The 14,124-nt window shown below is 43.9% G+C and overlaps 1 protein-coding gene across 1 annotated transcript in view; it reads left to right on the top strand.

Annotated features, from left to right (window-relative positions):
* Positions 1–4,475: 4,475 nt before the first annotated feature.
* PTPRA (protein tyrosine phosphatase receptor type A) overlaps positions 4,476–14,124 on the top strand; it is a 991,956-nt gene continuing 982,307 nt past the window's right edge. Inside the window, exon 1 of the mRNA XM_085642677.1 lies at positions 4,476–4,702. The gene's annotated coding sequence lies outside the window, so the exon portion shown is untranslated. The remainder of the gene's footprint in view (positions 4,703–14,124) is intronic.

The raw sequence follows: 14,124 nt of genomic DNA on the forward strand, positions 1-14,124 counted from the left end.
AGGGCCAAGAATCAAGGGAGGGGTGAAAACTTTTGAGCAATTAAAATGTTACCGCTGCGGTAGCAATAAGCCAACGACTGGAAATGTCCAGCTAGGAATAATAAATGTACACAATGTGGACTAGTGGGGCATTTTCAAAAAGGTTGTAAAAGGAAAATGAAAGCGACTTGTAAAATATGTAGAGGATGAGAATGAAGATGAGCAAAACTCTTCGGATGACTCTGAGTACAACTTGTGTGTACTAAATGTGACGGAGGAAACAGGAAGTGAGGAAAAAGAGAAATGCAAAAAGAAGAAACCCATGTGCATGGTGGAGATAGGAGGAGTGAATATTGAGATAGTTGCTGACTCAGGTTCATCCTGCACTATAATCAACCGTGAGGTGTGGAGAGACAAATTCCAAGAAACTTTAGGAATGCCTATGGAAGCGCCTGATATTACACTTAAAACAATCAAAGGTGAACCTATTGAGCTTATGGGTTTTCAGAGAACTTACTTTTACATTTAAGGAGAGAGAAACTAGCAGCAAGTTGTACGTCGCTGCCACTGGTCCTTCCGTGCTTGGATGGAAAGACCAGGGCAAATTGGGTACTAAACCCCAACAGCTCAGAACCCGTACTAGTCATGCAGCAGGACAAGATAAAGGGTAGTAACTTGGTTGACAAGTTCCCAAAAGTATTCAATGGCAAAATAGGAAAATTGAAGGGATTTCAACACAAAATTCAACTTAAAGATAACGCTGTTCCCTGCTTACACAAGGTAAGACACATTCCGTTAACACTCAGGGAGGAGGTAAGAACAGAAATTAACAAACTGCTTGATGCAGACATCATTGAACCGACAGAATCTTCTAAATGGGTCGCACCTCTGGTTGCCGCAAGGAAACCTAATGGTAAATTGAGGTTATGCATGGACTTGCATGACCTCAGTATAAATATCCTTATCGACCAATACCCACTTCCTACAATTAATGAGATGCTATCTCTCACTAAAGACATGACACCTTTCTCTACCATTGGCCTAGCTGCAGCTTACCACCAGGTACCTTTGCATCCTGAAAGCAGATACCTTGCCACCTTTATTTCACCATTTGGGTGTTACAGGTTCAAAAGAGTACCTTTCAGTTTGGCGTCGGCAGTGGCGTTATTCCAAAGACTTATGCAGGAAATTTTTAAAGGGGTCAAAAAGTTACTCATCTTTCAGGATGATATTCTCGTGATGGGAAAAGATCAGAATGACCATGACAATAGACTGTTACAGGTGTTAAAAATCTTGGAAAAACATGGAATGACAGCAGAGTACAAGAAATGCAGATTCAGTAACAAAACGGTCACCTACCTGGGTCATGAAATAACACATGAGGGAATAAAACCGAAGAAAGAACTACTCAAAGCTATTAAAGATGCTCCAGTTCCACAGAACAAGGAGGAACTTAGAGCATTTTTAGGACTTGTGGAGTACTACTCCAAATTTGTAAGGATCTTTTGCGGCAAAAACTTATAACATAAGAACACTCTTGAAGTCTAAAAACAAGTTTGAGTGGTCACAATGTTGCGAAGAAAGTTTTAAGGGCCTTAAAAAGGAAATTTGTGATGCTCCACCCCTGCAAGGGTTTGATACTAATCTGAACTGTGTGGTCACTACGGGTGCCAGCAGTAAGGGTATAGGAGCAGTCCTCACACAAATTGAAAGCAGTGGTAAGGAGGTCACCATTGCATTTGCATCTCGCTCATTAACTCCCACTGAGGAAAGATACTCAGTTATTGAGCGAGAAGCTTTGGCTTGCGTGTGGGGGCTGGAACACTTCCGCCAGTACTTTTGGGGAAAAAGGGTCATATTACGTTGTGACCACAAACCACTGACCAAGGTACTCACAATAAAAGAATTATACAACGCGTCACCAAGATTGGCACGTTTATCGATAAGACTTTTGGATTACAATGATGACGTACAATACTTGCCAAGAGCCAAAAACGTGGTCGCAGATTTCCTTAGCAGACTACCCTTACAAAACATGGAGAGAGGAGTAAAGGAAGAAGAACTCTGCGTGGCAAACATCAACGAGGAATTCCCAAGCATACAGAAAGAGGATTGGCAAAATGAGTACATGAAAGATGGAACATTACAAGAAGTTCATAAACTCATTGTAGAAGGATGGCCTAGAAAGAAATGTCTAAAAAGTGAGCTAAGACCTTTCTGGGAACTGAGAAACGAATTGTCTGTGGAAGACAACCTCATCTTAAGACAAGGAAAAGTGATCCCACCGATTACATTCAGAGAGAGAATAGTCAACATTTGCCATGAGGGACACTTAGGCATTAACAAAACGAAACAGAGAATTAAGAGTTGGTATTGGTGGCCAGGTTGTGATATTGAAATAGAAAGAGCGGTAAGGAGCTGCATACAATGCGAGAATTCTGATAAAACTCAGATAACTCTCAGACCCCCTCTACAACCGTTGAACTGCCCCAACATGCCATGGGAGAGAGTGGGTATTGATATAATGGGACCCATAAGATTCCCGGAGGAACAAGTGCACATGCTGGTCTTGGTAGACCACTTCTCTAAGTGGGCCCGAAATAAAAGTTTGCAGGAAGGTTGATGCATTTGACCTAGTCACATTCATGGACAACATATTCACGAGAGAAGGTATACCTAAAACTATAGTAAGCGATAATGGAAGTCAGATCACTTCGGACATTAAAAAAAAATTCCTAGACAGGAATGGTATTACCCACAAAACCACTTCCGTGTACCACCCTACGGGCAACGGTGCCGTGGAAAGATTTAATAGGGTAATAAAAGGCACCATTCAATTAGCGAACAACAATAGTAAGTGTTGGAGGAAGGAAGTAAACAAAATGATTTGGGCATACAGGATAACACCAGGGGAGAAAACACAAGTCAGCCCTTTTGAAATCATGAGAGGCAGAACACCCATATCCAAGGACAATATAAGATGGCTCAAGACAGCTCGGAAAACAGAATGGTCGGTAGAAATGGTCAGGAAAAGAATCCAAGATGCGCAAAAAGTGTGCAAAGACAAATTTAACAGTAAACATAACTGCAAACAAATCAACATCAAAGAAGGAGATAGAGTGAGGGTCAAAAGGAGTGGACACATTGTAAAAGGACAGAATAGGTTTACAGCGCCGTTAATAGTACAAAAAGTATTTTGTAACACTGCACTCCTCAACGGTGGGAGGGTGTGGCATGCCTCCGCGATTTCTGTTTGTTCCAGATCTGATGTTGGCAACAGCGAACACATTATCAGTCAAGACATCACAAAACTTAAGCTCAGGGACGAAGGTAATGATGTGGGTGGTTATGGAAACTATGGATGGTTGTGCCATGAAGCATCAGAATCTGACGGAGGAGATAGCACACCCATGCTGTCTTGCAGTAATGGATCCAGTGACGGTCATGACCTTGAACTCATTGAGTCTATTGGTGAATACAAAGACCTTAGCACTGGTACCTCAGAGGTATCACCTGGTGCTTGTAGCATCACCATATCTGAGGAAGAACAGGATGCATTGGAACTTTTGGATGAGAAGAGAGATCTTATCACAAGAGAGTCAGGTAGCCCCCTAGGTTCAGGAGGTAGCCATACGTCAGAACCTGAACTTATTTAAGAAAGAGACACTATGGAAGAAGCAGGCAGCACCAGTAGATTTGGTCGCAGCTTGGTTAAACCAAGCAAATATAAAGACTTTGTTTGCGATTAGTTAACCTTTTTTTTTTTTTTAACTGTGCATTCTCAAGTTTTAAGGTTCCCTCCTTAGTGTTCCTCAAGAAAAGGAGATGTGTTCCTTTGTATAATTATCTTCCTTTCCCCCTTATTTGCAGCCTTCCCTCTTCCTTGCGCGAGGCTGTTATGTAATCAGCTGTAATGTTGACGGCTGAGACGTTCCACAGTGACAGTTTACTATGACTGTTACAGCTGACAGTTATTTCAGTTCCTGCCTGCGACTTACACGGAGCACTCCTGTCCATGGTGTGGTCGTGTCCTCTTAACTTAAATAAATAATCTATTCAACTAAGCTGGTTCCAGACCTCTACTTTACGCAGTCTGAAAAGCAGGGAGAGAGTACCAAATTCCAACAATTGCTCTCTCTCTTCGCTTTGTATCCTATTTCCCTCGGTCTCACTCCCTCTCTCTTTCCGATTCAGAACAGAAGGCGGTTGCAGGCCGGCCTCCACGGACACGCTTTAACCAACAGTCTATTAATCACACATTCATCAGAAGAAACTACTCCTATATCCCAAATAAAAGGAGGCACCCGCCGACCGTAAGAGGGCGGACCGGACAGAGGCACGTGCGGATACCACAACCAATCAGCAGTAGGACTCTGTATGGCGCACTAAGATTGGCGGTGGATCTAAATAATGTTCCAATACTTGGTCGTTTTACAAATTAGCTGTACCGCCCACTCCAGTGCGAATCTTACAGACTCTGAGGCGTGGGAGTGGTTGTCATGCGACCCGGAAGTGCTAAAATTACGGACTAATGACATCCGTTAAAAGATCAGCAACGGAGGACGGGCATGAGGTTGGATTTACGGTGGGTCCGTGTAAGTAGCGGACAGGTAGTCACCGGAGCGGCACAGCACTATATAGAGAGTCCATACAGGATATTAAAGGAGTTAACCATGAAAGTGAAAATCTAAATAGAAATCGCAAACGCGAGTCTGCACACAAGGTAGGTAATTGGTTAAGCATTGAAAACGCCATATGAAAATTTACAAGAAGAGATTTGAATGAGGTTTGGCATAAGGAAAGACACAAGGTTTCTTTGAGTATTGTTAATACTGTTGTCATTCCAGGGGTCTCGCATCATTTACGTAACAAGGAGTTTGATTAGGATTTTTTTCCCAGCAGGCTATTGAAGTGGACAGAGGATGGTGACATTAGCCATTTAGAACGGAATGGTTGTTGCCTGCACACGTAGATGTGTTATGCTGTTACGGGGAGTGTTGTCTTTGGCGGCTGATATGCAAACCTATGAGTGGCTTTTATTTTGCCAATTTTTAAGTTTGTCCTGCTCTTTATTATTCGCGCAGGTAGCATCTAATAACGTCACTCTCCATACCTCGCGCCTTGTATGTTTAATCATCATTATAGGAGAGTGTCATATTCAGTGTCCGGCTCACTTTGTCGCAAAAGCTTGACTATTGCAAATTAAGCACATCTGGAGTCATGATGTGACTCATGTTAAGGGGCGTGAGACCATGTGTTAAGCCGAATATCTCTGGTGGTAGAGTGGACTTCAAATGACTGACCGACTCTTAGGAGCAAGAGAGACCTAGGTACAGGAATTGTCGGTGACCTAAAGGATCTCTGTCATAAAGTCATGTGAATGTATTTTAAGGAGAGCGGACTCCCATGGACTTACTCAATATATTTTTGGATTAGGCCTTCTGAATGAGCCCTGTGTTGATTGGGTGAGATCAAACTAGTTGTCATTCAGGAGTAATTTGCTTTGACTTTATAAAGTGCCTAGTTATGCTACTCTTCTGCTGATTCCAAACCGTCTAAATAATAATTTCCATTACCAGATTTAATGGTACTCAATAAACATGTAGCTGTATATTGATTGTTTTTTTCTTATGTTGTCTCGGTTCTGAACAGCGCTATTTATAAATTGCAGCAGTGAACTCCTCGAGCCATCCCTCAATCTGAAATGTAGGTTCAGTAACTAACGTTGTAACTATGTGTGTTCTGTGACAATGCTATTTTATTTATAAAATGAGGTTTCTAAAACTTTCCACGTGTACCTGAAATGCATGCCCATTATACTTGGTGGAAAACAAGACATTCATGTACGTGTCCAGTCACAGATCATTCACATAATGTAAACTAAAATCATTGTTTCAGTCTGTCAGTGCTCATACTTCACTTTTAAATATGGAGGTTATTATGCGTTCTCTTTAGTGGTTCTCCAACAGAGATCTGAGATCAGTATTTCATTTGGCTGCATCTGTCCTCCCTTTTCTAGTTGCATTAGTGAGACTTTTGAGGCTTTTGGTAAAAAATTTTTTTAATTAGCTGAACTTTATTGGCAACTAAACTTGGTACATGGAAATTAAAATTCTGTGAGGTTGGGGGTTTGAGGGAAGACGGCGTGGAGGAAAGCAAATTTGAGAGGAAAGTTTAAACAGCAGACTTGGGGCTCTGCGCCTCACACACATTTCCTCAGTAAGCAGTCCTGTGCACTGTTATCCCAGCAGCAGCCTCAGTGTTCCAGATCCTGAAAGTGCAGCTTCAAGCGGGGGTGCACCAGGCAATGAAGTCCAAAATACTTTTGTGGTAGTATACGTCTTTATTTCAACTTGATCGTTCCCATAAGTAAATAACATATACAGCTCAGCCAACGCGTTTCGTTCCCATAAGGATAACTTCATCAGGGCTGAAAATGAATATAAAGACAGCGTGGAGGAAAGCACTGCTTCTTATTTATCCAGTGTCTCAGGATAATCTTTTCCCTCCACTCACCGTGATGACAGCTTCCCCAAATTTAACCTGCATCATTTGGCACAAGTCTGGGTCACTGAAGATTGTGCTTGATTGGTTGTGTTTATAACACATTTTTGGAAAATGGTTTGCTTTTGCCTAGGTAAGATGGTACAGAATAATTAGTTGAATACGGAAAATATATTATTTGAATTTTCTTTCTTTTTTATTTTAATGCATGACATGTAACAGCAGTGATACGTTGGGTAACAGTATTAGAAATACTTTTATCACAAGGCGTACAGTCTGTCGTTCACATATACATGACATAGGAAAAGTGCAATACCACATGCTGTGGATGAACAATATTTGTTCTGTTTTTTTTTTTTATTGTACTTATTGGCTTGCTCCTTTGTATGTCTTAACCGGTCCACAATTGTATATTTTTTTCTGGGCAGATTTAATCAAAATTGTACTTCCCTGGCCCTCTTTTATTACTCTATGAGTAAAGGTAGAAATCTCGCCAGAGGTAATTATTACATATGGTATTTTCAGTTCTGTTTTGTTATGTTGCCCAGAGGTGTTCATATGGAGATATATGCGCTAGGTAGTGTGCGAATCTTTCCTGTTACCTGGGCTTATTTTCCTACCTCCTTGAAGATCAAGGATTCAATATGCTACTTTACACACTTCTCCGATCACTTCCTTGGTTGACACTGAACATCAACAAAGTATGATGGAAAATTCACTAGACTGATGTCTGTCCTTTATCATGTGGAGTGCTGGCACAGCATGTATATAGTTCACCACATGTCCTGCCGAGATTGAGGTATGCCCAGGTGTTCGTTGGTTGACCTAAATTTCTCTTTATGATCTCAAAAGGTGTTCATTTTATGACTATACTTTCTACTAAGAAAAATAACTCAATTTGAGTTAAAGATTATGATTTTAGTTTCTTACAAAGTCTCAGACAGCCCAATCCTGCTCATCAACCCGCTAATTCTTTAATTTTTGTGTTGGCAGTGACAATTTAGCTCCATGTTACACAGTTAACTTTTATCTATTCTTTCTATATGTGCGTTTCATGAACATTCGTCAAACGGAGCCAAAGGTATTCGCAAACCAAAAAATGCTTTTTCTATACTAACCAGGTCCCAACTATTTCAATGAAACAGTGGTGACTGCCACTGTGTAGTTATAATTAGGACCTAGTTACCATAAGAAAAGGTGTAAATCTGTTAAGCTGTTTTTGAACAATTAAGGGTCAAAAACTTTAGCTGGATGGTTTAATTGGTAGGAGGTTTACAAGAGTCCCGCGATCAAGCAACTATAAATAATAGTGCTTTGTTTGTATGAGAGGGCTTTTTTCTCCGTTGGCTGCCTTGCTCCAGCGGAAGCAAAAGCCTCGCAAGAAATCGAGCTCAGATTGGCTGGTCACAACATGAAGAGAAATGTATTGCGCGGCTGGGGTTGGCTTCCCCGTATGGTAATAAAACGTTATTTTACGTTAAACCCTAGAAATTCACTGGGAAAAAAACAAAGGTTAAAGTGACATTGTAGTTAGGTATGTTAATATCTTTCTCTGCATTTAAAAAAAAAAGTTCACTTTAAAAAATAAAGGTTAAAGTGACGTTATAGCTAGGCAAAAATGTCAGTCTAAACATAACGTTAAAAAATAATAAACACTGAAATTCAGCAGATATTTCAGCGAACTAAAGCACACGATCTCACCAGGCACTGCTTATGAGCTCACTCATGACCTGTTCTATGACATCATTGATAAAGTTATTGATGACAACACTGCATGGCAATGGGCGAATAATTACTTTTTCTTTTTTAACCTAACTATAACATTACTTTAACTTTTGTTGTGTGTGTGTGTGTCTGTCCTGTCCTGTCTGTCTCTTTTAGGGCTCTGTGGGAGGGCTGCTCCCACTCCCCATGTTCTTGAAATGCCCAATAAGGAAAAGTGTTGAATTTTATTCATTTATTTTTTCTTGGTCATACAGAATGCTTCTCATCTTCTCCCTTGAGTTTATTTCTCTGGTTTATGTGAATGTATAACTCTCCATATGCAGCACAGAGAACGGTGTGTTGTATTTTTTTATTTAGGTTGATTAATGGAATATGGTTGATGCGCAGAATGTGGAGGTGAAAGAAGTTCCTTTTGTAGCTCAGCGGGAGAAAAGGCGTTGCTTTGTGTTTCAAAGGAGACAAAACTCTGTTGTAGTTACTCTGTAGAAGTGCTTACTAAAAGAATTGTCTTGTAATAAAATTCTAGTGACTCTGTGGCCATTCACATTGGATGTGCACTTATTTACCCACAGCAATCCATGTGCGTTTTTAAGTTTGGATTGACAGTGCAGCTCACCCACTGATACCAATTCTTTGAAATATCCACATTGAGCTTTGTTTTTGCTCAGAGTAGTAGTACTCTCTCACCTCAGGGTATTGGCAGTTTGATGTACCATTCCACCTCCCATGGAGTCCTTGCATTGGAATATGAAAGGGACTGTTTTACATCTTGGAAGTACACTGAATCCTTAACCACTAAATTCTTCCTTCTAGCTTAGAAGAAATTTAATAAGCATTGGCAGAGCCAGTAGGTTTAATCTGTGAAATCTATTGGCTTTGTTATTTGTTTGCGTGTTGTACAGCAGTTGACCTGCTGTGCAACATAGCTTAAAGTAAAAAAAAAAAAATGTGGCCAGCATTGGCCTAGCTCCAAACTGCATTGACTTTGGAGCTAGGGAACCAGATTCAAGTTTAGGCATCAGCTGAACACCCTGTGATTCTTAGCCAATCCCTTAATCTGTCCATGCCTACCAAAAGTGAACGTGTCCTTGTGTAATGTTACTGGTGCTCATGTACAGCCCTCCAAGTCCTTCTGGTCGAGTTGCGCTATATAAACAAGATAAGATGGAGGTAGGCAACTTGTGACCGGGTGGGGAAGGGACATGAAACGACAGAAGTGAGGTTGTAGGAGGGATGGGCAATCAACGAACAGGAAACGACATGCAGCAATGGGAGTTAGGTGGGAGGAATGAGCAAGCAACGAATGGGAAAAGGGCATGCAGCGGCAGCAGCAAGGTGGTAAGAAGGACGGGCAAGTAAAGACTGGAGAAAAGGGCATGCAGCGATGGGAGAGAGGTGGTGGGAGGGACAGGCAAGTAACAAGCGGAATGCAGATGGTATAGATGGCTTGCAAAATGACTCTAGAAAGTTAAAAAAAAAAAAAAAAAATGGAGTACCTTTATAAGGGAGTGGCTCGTGGAAGGACACTGACCGCAAGAAGCAGTACTTATTCCAAGCTTCACAGCAAGGACGAAGACGTGAAGCAGAGTAGGAAACAGGAGGAGTGCTGACCAATAGTAAGAAAGAAAACGAGAGTCAGGTTGGATGCAACCATTGGGAAGTAAAGGTTAGTAACAGGCAGGATCTAATTCAACTGTGTTTTAGTGGAAGTAGTGGAATGAAATGACAACAGTGTAAATTATACTGTGATGAGCACACTCTCCTAACACCTTTTGTTTAATTTTATAGCACGGGTGCCAAATACATTTGGAATGCAATAGGCCTCGCATTTGAGAGAGTTGGAGCTATTGGCATTGTAAATGACAATGCCATTTATTTGTTCTAAAAACAACACCCAAATAAAAGGTATTGTCATTTACAATGGCAATAGCTCAAAATCTTGTAAATGCGAGACCTATTGCATTGCAAATGCTTGTTGAGTACTTGGCAGGTTGTAGTAGATATGCAAGCAAGTATCATGTCTGGCAAGACAGACAGCTGTAAATTCTTAACCTGCTGTTTGGATTTATCAGCTTGATATACATGTTCTTGGCTCTGGTTGCTATTCTTTTGATGTTAATTACCTCAGTGCGTTCTGAACCGTGTGGTTTATCAAGCTTAACACAACTCTCGTTCTGACATTACTTGGTGTGAAACGACCAGTCATTTACGCTGGCAAAAGGTCTGAGACAAACCAGCATTTTCAATATTCCTTGAGTTTAAGCTATTGGCCTTGGTAATGACACTGCCTTTTATTTTTGTTTTTAAAAGCGACATATATATATATCATTGTCATTTCTTTTTTTTAAAATTCTTTTTATTTGCAAATAAAACCAAGGCCACAAAATGGTCAGTACTTAAACAGTAGAGTCATTACAACACCGGTAACATACAGTGACAGTGTGGGTCAAAATGTCATTTGAATTTACTCTAAAAGCATAATCAGTTCAGTCGATAGTCTCCAAGCTGGACAGGCGGGCCTGCGGAGGATCACAAATGTCACCTCCTATATTCGTTCCAATGTGACCACACCTCCCCCCATTTTTGGGGGCACCCTCTCGCCGTATACACAGTCTTCTCCTGCAGCATACACCAATCCATGTCTTTTTGCCATTCGGCCAATTTCGGCGGAGCGGATGCACCCCAGAGGTGGGCGATGTTTCTTTTTGCCACCATTTGCCCAAGTGTGACCCAGAGTTTCCCTTTTGCCGGTAAGTCTGTGGGTTCCCAGATGTTCAAGAGGCATCTCTTAGCCTCTGGGCGTATGTCTACCTCCCATACCTCCCACATGCAAGACACCACTCTTCTCCAGTACCTCCGCACACTCGGGCAGTCCAACAGTATTTGGAAGAAAGAGCCAGTCTCACCGCAACCCCTCTTGCAGAGCCCCCCCCCTCTTCCCATCGCCTGCAGTCTAGTGCAGGAGACGTAAACTCTATGCAATATTTTAAGTTGTATGAGCAGAAGTCTGGCCGAAATCGCCACCTCCCTAGGGGATGCCAGTGCACTCACCCATTCCTCATCATCGATCTCAAGTCCATCGGCCACCCACTTATCCTTAAGGGATTCGAGTGGATCAGGAGGATTATTTATCAGTTTTTTATATGTGAGTGAGATGGCATGCTCCGGCATGTGTCCGTCGAGCAACCTGTCCTCGAGTGGGGAGGCCTGTGGGGGCTTAGTCCCTGGTGGTATGTTGGATTGGAGGGAGTGCCTAATCTGCATATATCTGAAGTATTCAGTGCGTGCTAAGTCGTGTGTGTCCTGCAAGTAAGCAAAGGATCTGACCCCCTTGGGCCCCCACAGGTCTTTGACCTGTGAGATACCAATAAGGTCCCAGCTATGGAACCCCTTTGTATGACCCAGGTCGCCCAGTCTCTCCGACGCCCACAGGGGGGTGGCGATGGTCAGAGTGTTGGACCAACCTAGCTTACGATGCGCAGCGTGCCATATTTGCACCAAGTGTTTCGTCGGTCCTGTGAGCTGATGTTTACGAGGCCTAGAGTAGAGCGCGACTTCATAATTCCCACCTGGGAGTAACCATCTATCCATCCCGTAACCTGGGTCGTTACCGTCACTATACGTCCCTTGGTTGATCGCCGACAAGTGAGCGGCCCAGTAGTACTTGCGGATATCGGGGAGGGCTATCCCTCCATCGTACCATCCCAGTGTGAGTTTTTGCAGCGCTATTCTAGGTGTACTGGACCAGAGGAGGGCCCGCTGCGCCGCCTCTATTGCCACAAAATAAGAATTTGGTACCAAGTCCGGATAGTTTTGGAGGGCGTAGAGAAATCTAGGTAGTGCCATCATCTTGAAGAGGGCCGCACGGCCCAACAGGGACAATGGCAGTTTCTGCTAAGTATTAGTCCCGTTGGAGCCGTCGCAGGGGTGGCAATAGATTCTTTTCATACAGGATAGTCTTGTCCAAGGTGACAAAGACTCCGAGGTATTTGAATCCGTCCTCCGCAACGGTGAGCGGGCAGTCGCTGGGAAGCCTGGGGGGGCTGCCATGGAGGACATAGAGGAGGGACTTGCTCCAGTTGATGCGGAACCCCGAATTCTTCCCAGAACTAGTGAAAATATCCATTGCTGCCACAATAGACCTCTGTGGTTGGGATAAGTAAAGGAGGATATCATCGGCATAGAGGGAGATTTTGTCCTCCCATTCGTCCGTCCATCGTATCCCTGTGAGGTAGACCTCTTGCCTGATCCACGCCGCGAGTCGCTCAAGGGAGAGCGCAAATAAGAGGGGTGAGAGCGGGCAGCCCTGTCTGGTTCCCCTCTCCAGGGCAAAGACCTCAGAGACCCTGTTGTTAACTACCACCTGCGCCAGGGGGTCCGAGTAGAGAAGACAAACCCATGCCATAAAGTGTGGGCCGAAGCCCATTTTGCGGAGCACCGCCATCATGTAGGGCCATTCTAGGGTGTCAAATGCCATGGTGGCGTCAAGCGACACCACCACCGCATCCTCCTGGATCGTGTGGCACCTCCCCAGTACACCATTCAGGCGTCGAATGTTGAGCGCCGTATTGCGATGGGGCATGAAGCCGGACTGGTCCGGGTGGACCAACGTGGGTAGGACGGAGTGAAGCCTATTGGCGAGAGTTTTCGCCAATATTTTCGGTTCTGCATTGAGCAGGGAAATTGGTCTGTATGAGGAACAGGACTCCCTCGGCTTCCCTTCTTTTGGAATAGCCACTATAGTGGCCAGGCGCTGGTCTCGCGGCAATCTTCCTGTCGCTTTTCTCTCTTCGAACATTCGTTTAACGTGCAAACTAAGGGCGTCAGGTTTCAGCTTGTAAAGCTTAATTGGGAGACCATTAGGTCCAAGAGCTTTGCCCGGGCGAAGGTCGATTATCGCACGCTCCTGTTCGGCCGTGGCAAGGGGGTCCTCCAGGGCATCCCGGTCGACATCCGACAGGCATGGCCTACGGATATCTGTAAGCAGGGCAACAGAGTCCTCCTCCGGACGGTCAGATCCCCTACTATATACCTGCCGGAAGTGCCTTGCAAATTCCGCGGTGATCTCTCGGGGCTCCGTAACCACGGCCCCTGAAGCTGTTCTTATTTTTGGTACCACTTTATTGGTCCTCTGTTTTTTCTCGAGCCAGGCTATAAGTTTGCCTGCTTTGTCGCCTTGGTCGTAGATCCTGCCCGCCTTGTGTAGAGCCACAGTTTGGGCAGTCTGCGTGACCAGCTCCCTGTACTCCGCAGTTTTTAGTCGCAACCGGTGTTGCACCTCCTGCTCACTATCCGCGCAAGCAGCATCTTCCAGCACCCTGAGGTCCGATTCAACGGAGTTTATCTGTGCCACCCTTTCCTTACGGCTGCCGGAGATGGCTGAAAGGGCCTCTCCCCTAAGCACTGTTTTAAAAGCTTCCCACAGATTTACAGAGGAGCTCACCGATCCATTTTGTAAGAAGTATTGAGTTATGGAGCGGGACAGCTTTTTCCTAAGATCCTCATTTTTTAGATACCAGGCGTTTATTGGCAGCACACAGCCCTCCCGGCCATTCCCCATCGTGATGTGTGTCCAGACTGGTGAGTGGTCGGATATGCCGCGTGCCAGGTGGGAGGCCTCCAGTATGATCATGTCGTGCTGTAATGGAGTCAAAATATAATCCAGGCGGGAGAAGGAATGATGTGGGCCAGAGTGGAAGGTAAAGTGCCTATCCGTGGGATGCATCAGTCGCCACACGTCCGTGAGCCCGAAGGCATCTAGGAAGTCTGCCAACCATTTCTGCCCCTGAGGTGTGTCCCTGGGAGGATGTGTGTCTTGGGTTCCTGAGACTACTACGTTCAAGTCTCCCCCGATGATCAACTGACCGTCAGGGAAGGAGAGTAGGAGTTTACCCAGGTCTGTATACGATAGGGTTT

Source organism: Triturus cristatus, chromosome 2_2 (genome assembly GCF_964204655.1).
Source record: "Triturus cristatus chromosome 2_2, aTriCri1.1, whole genome shotgun sequence".
Taxonomy (NCBI): Eukaryota; Metazoa; Chordata; class Amphibia; order Caudata; family Salamandridae; genus Triturus; species Triturus cristatus.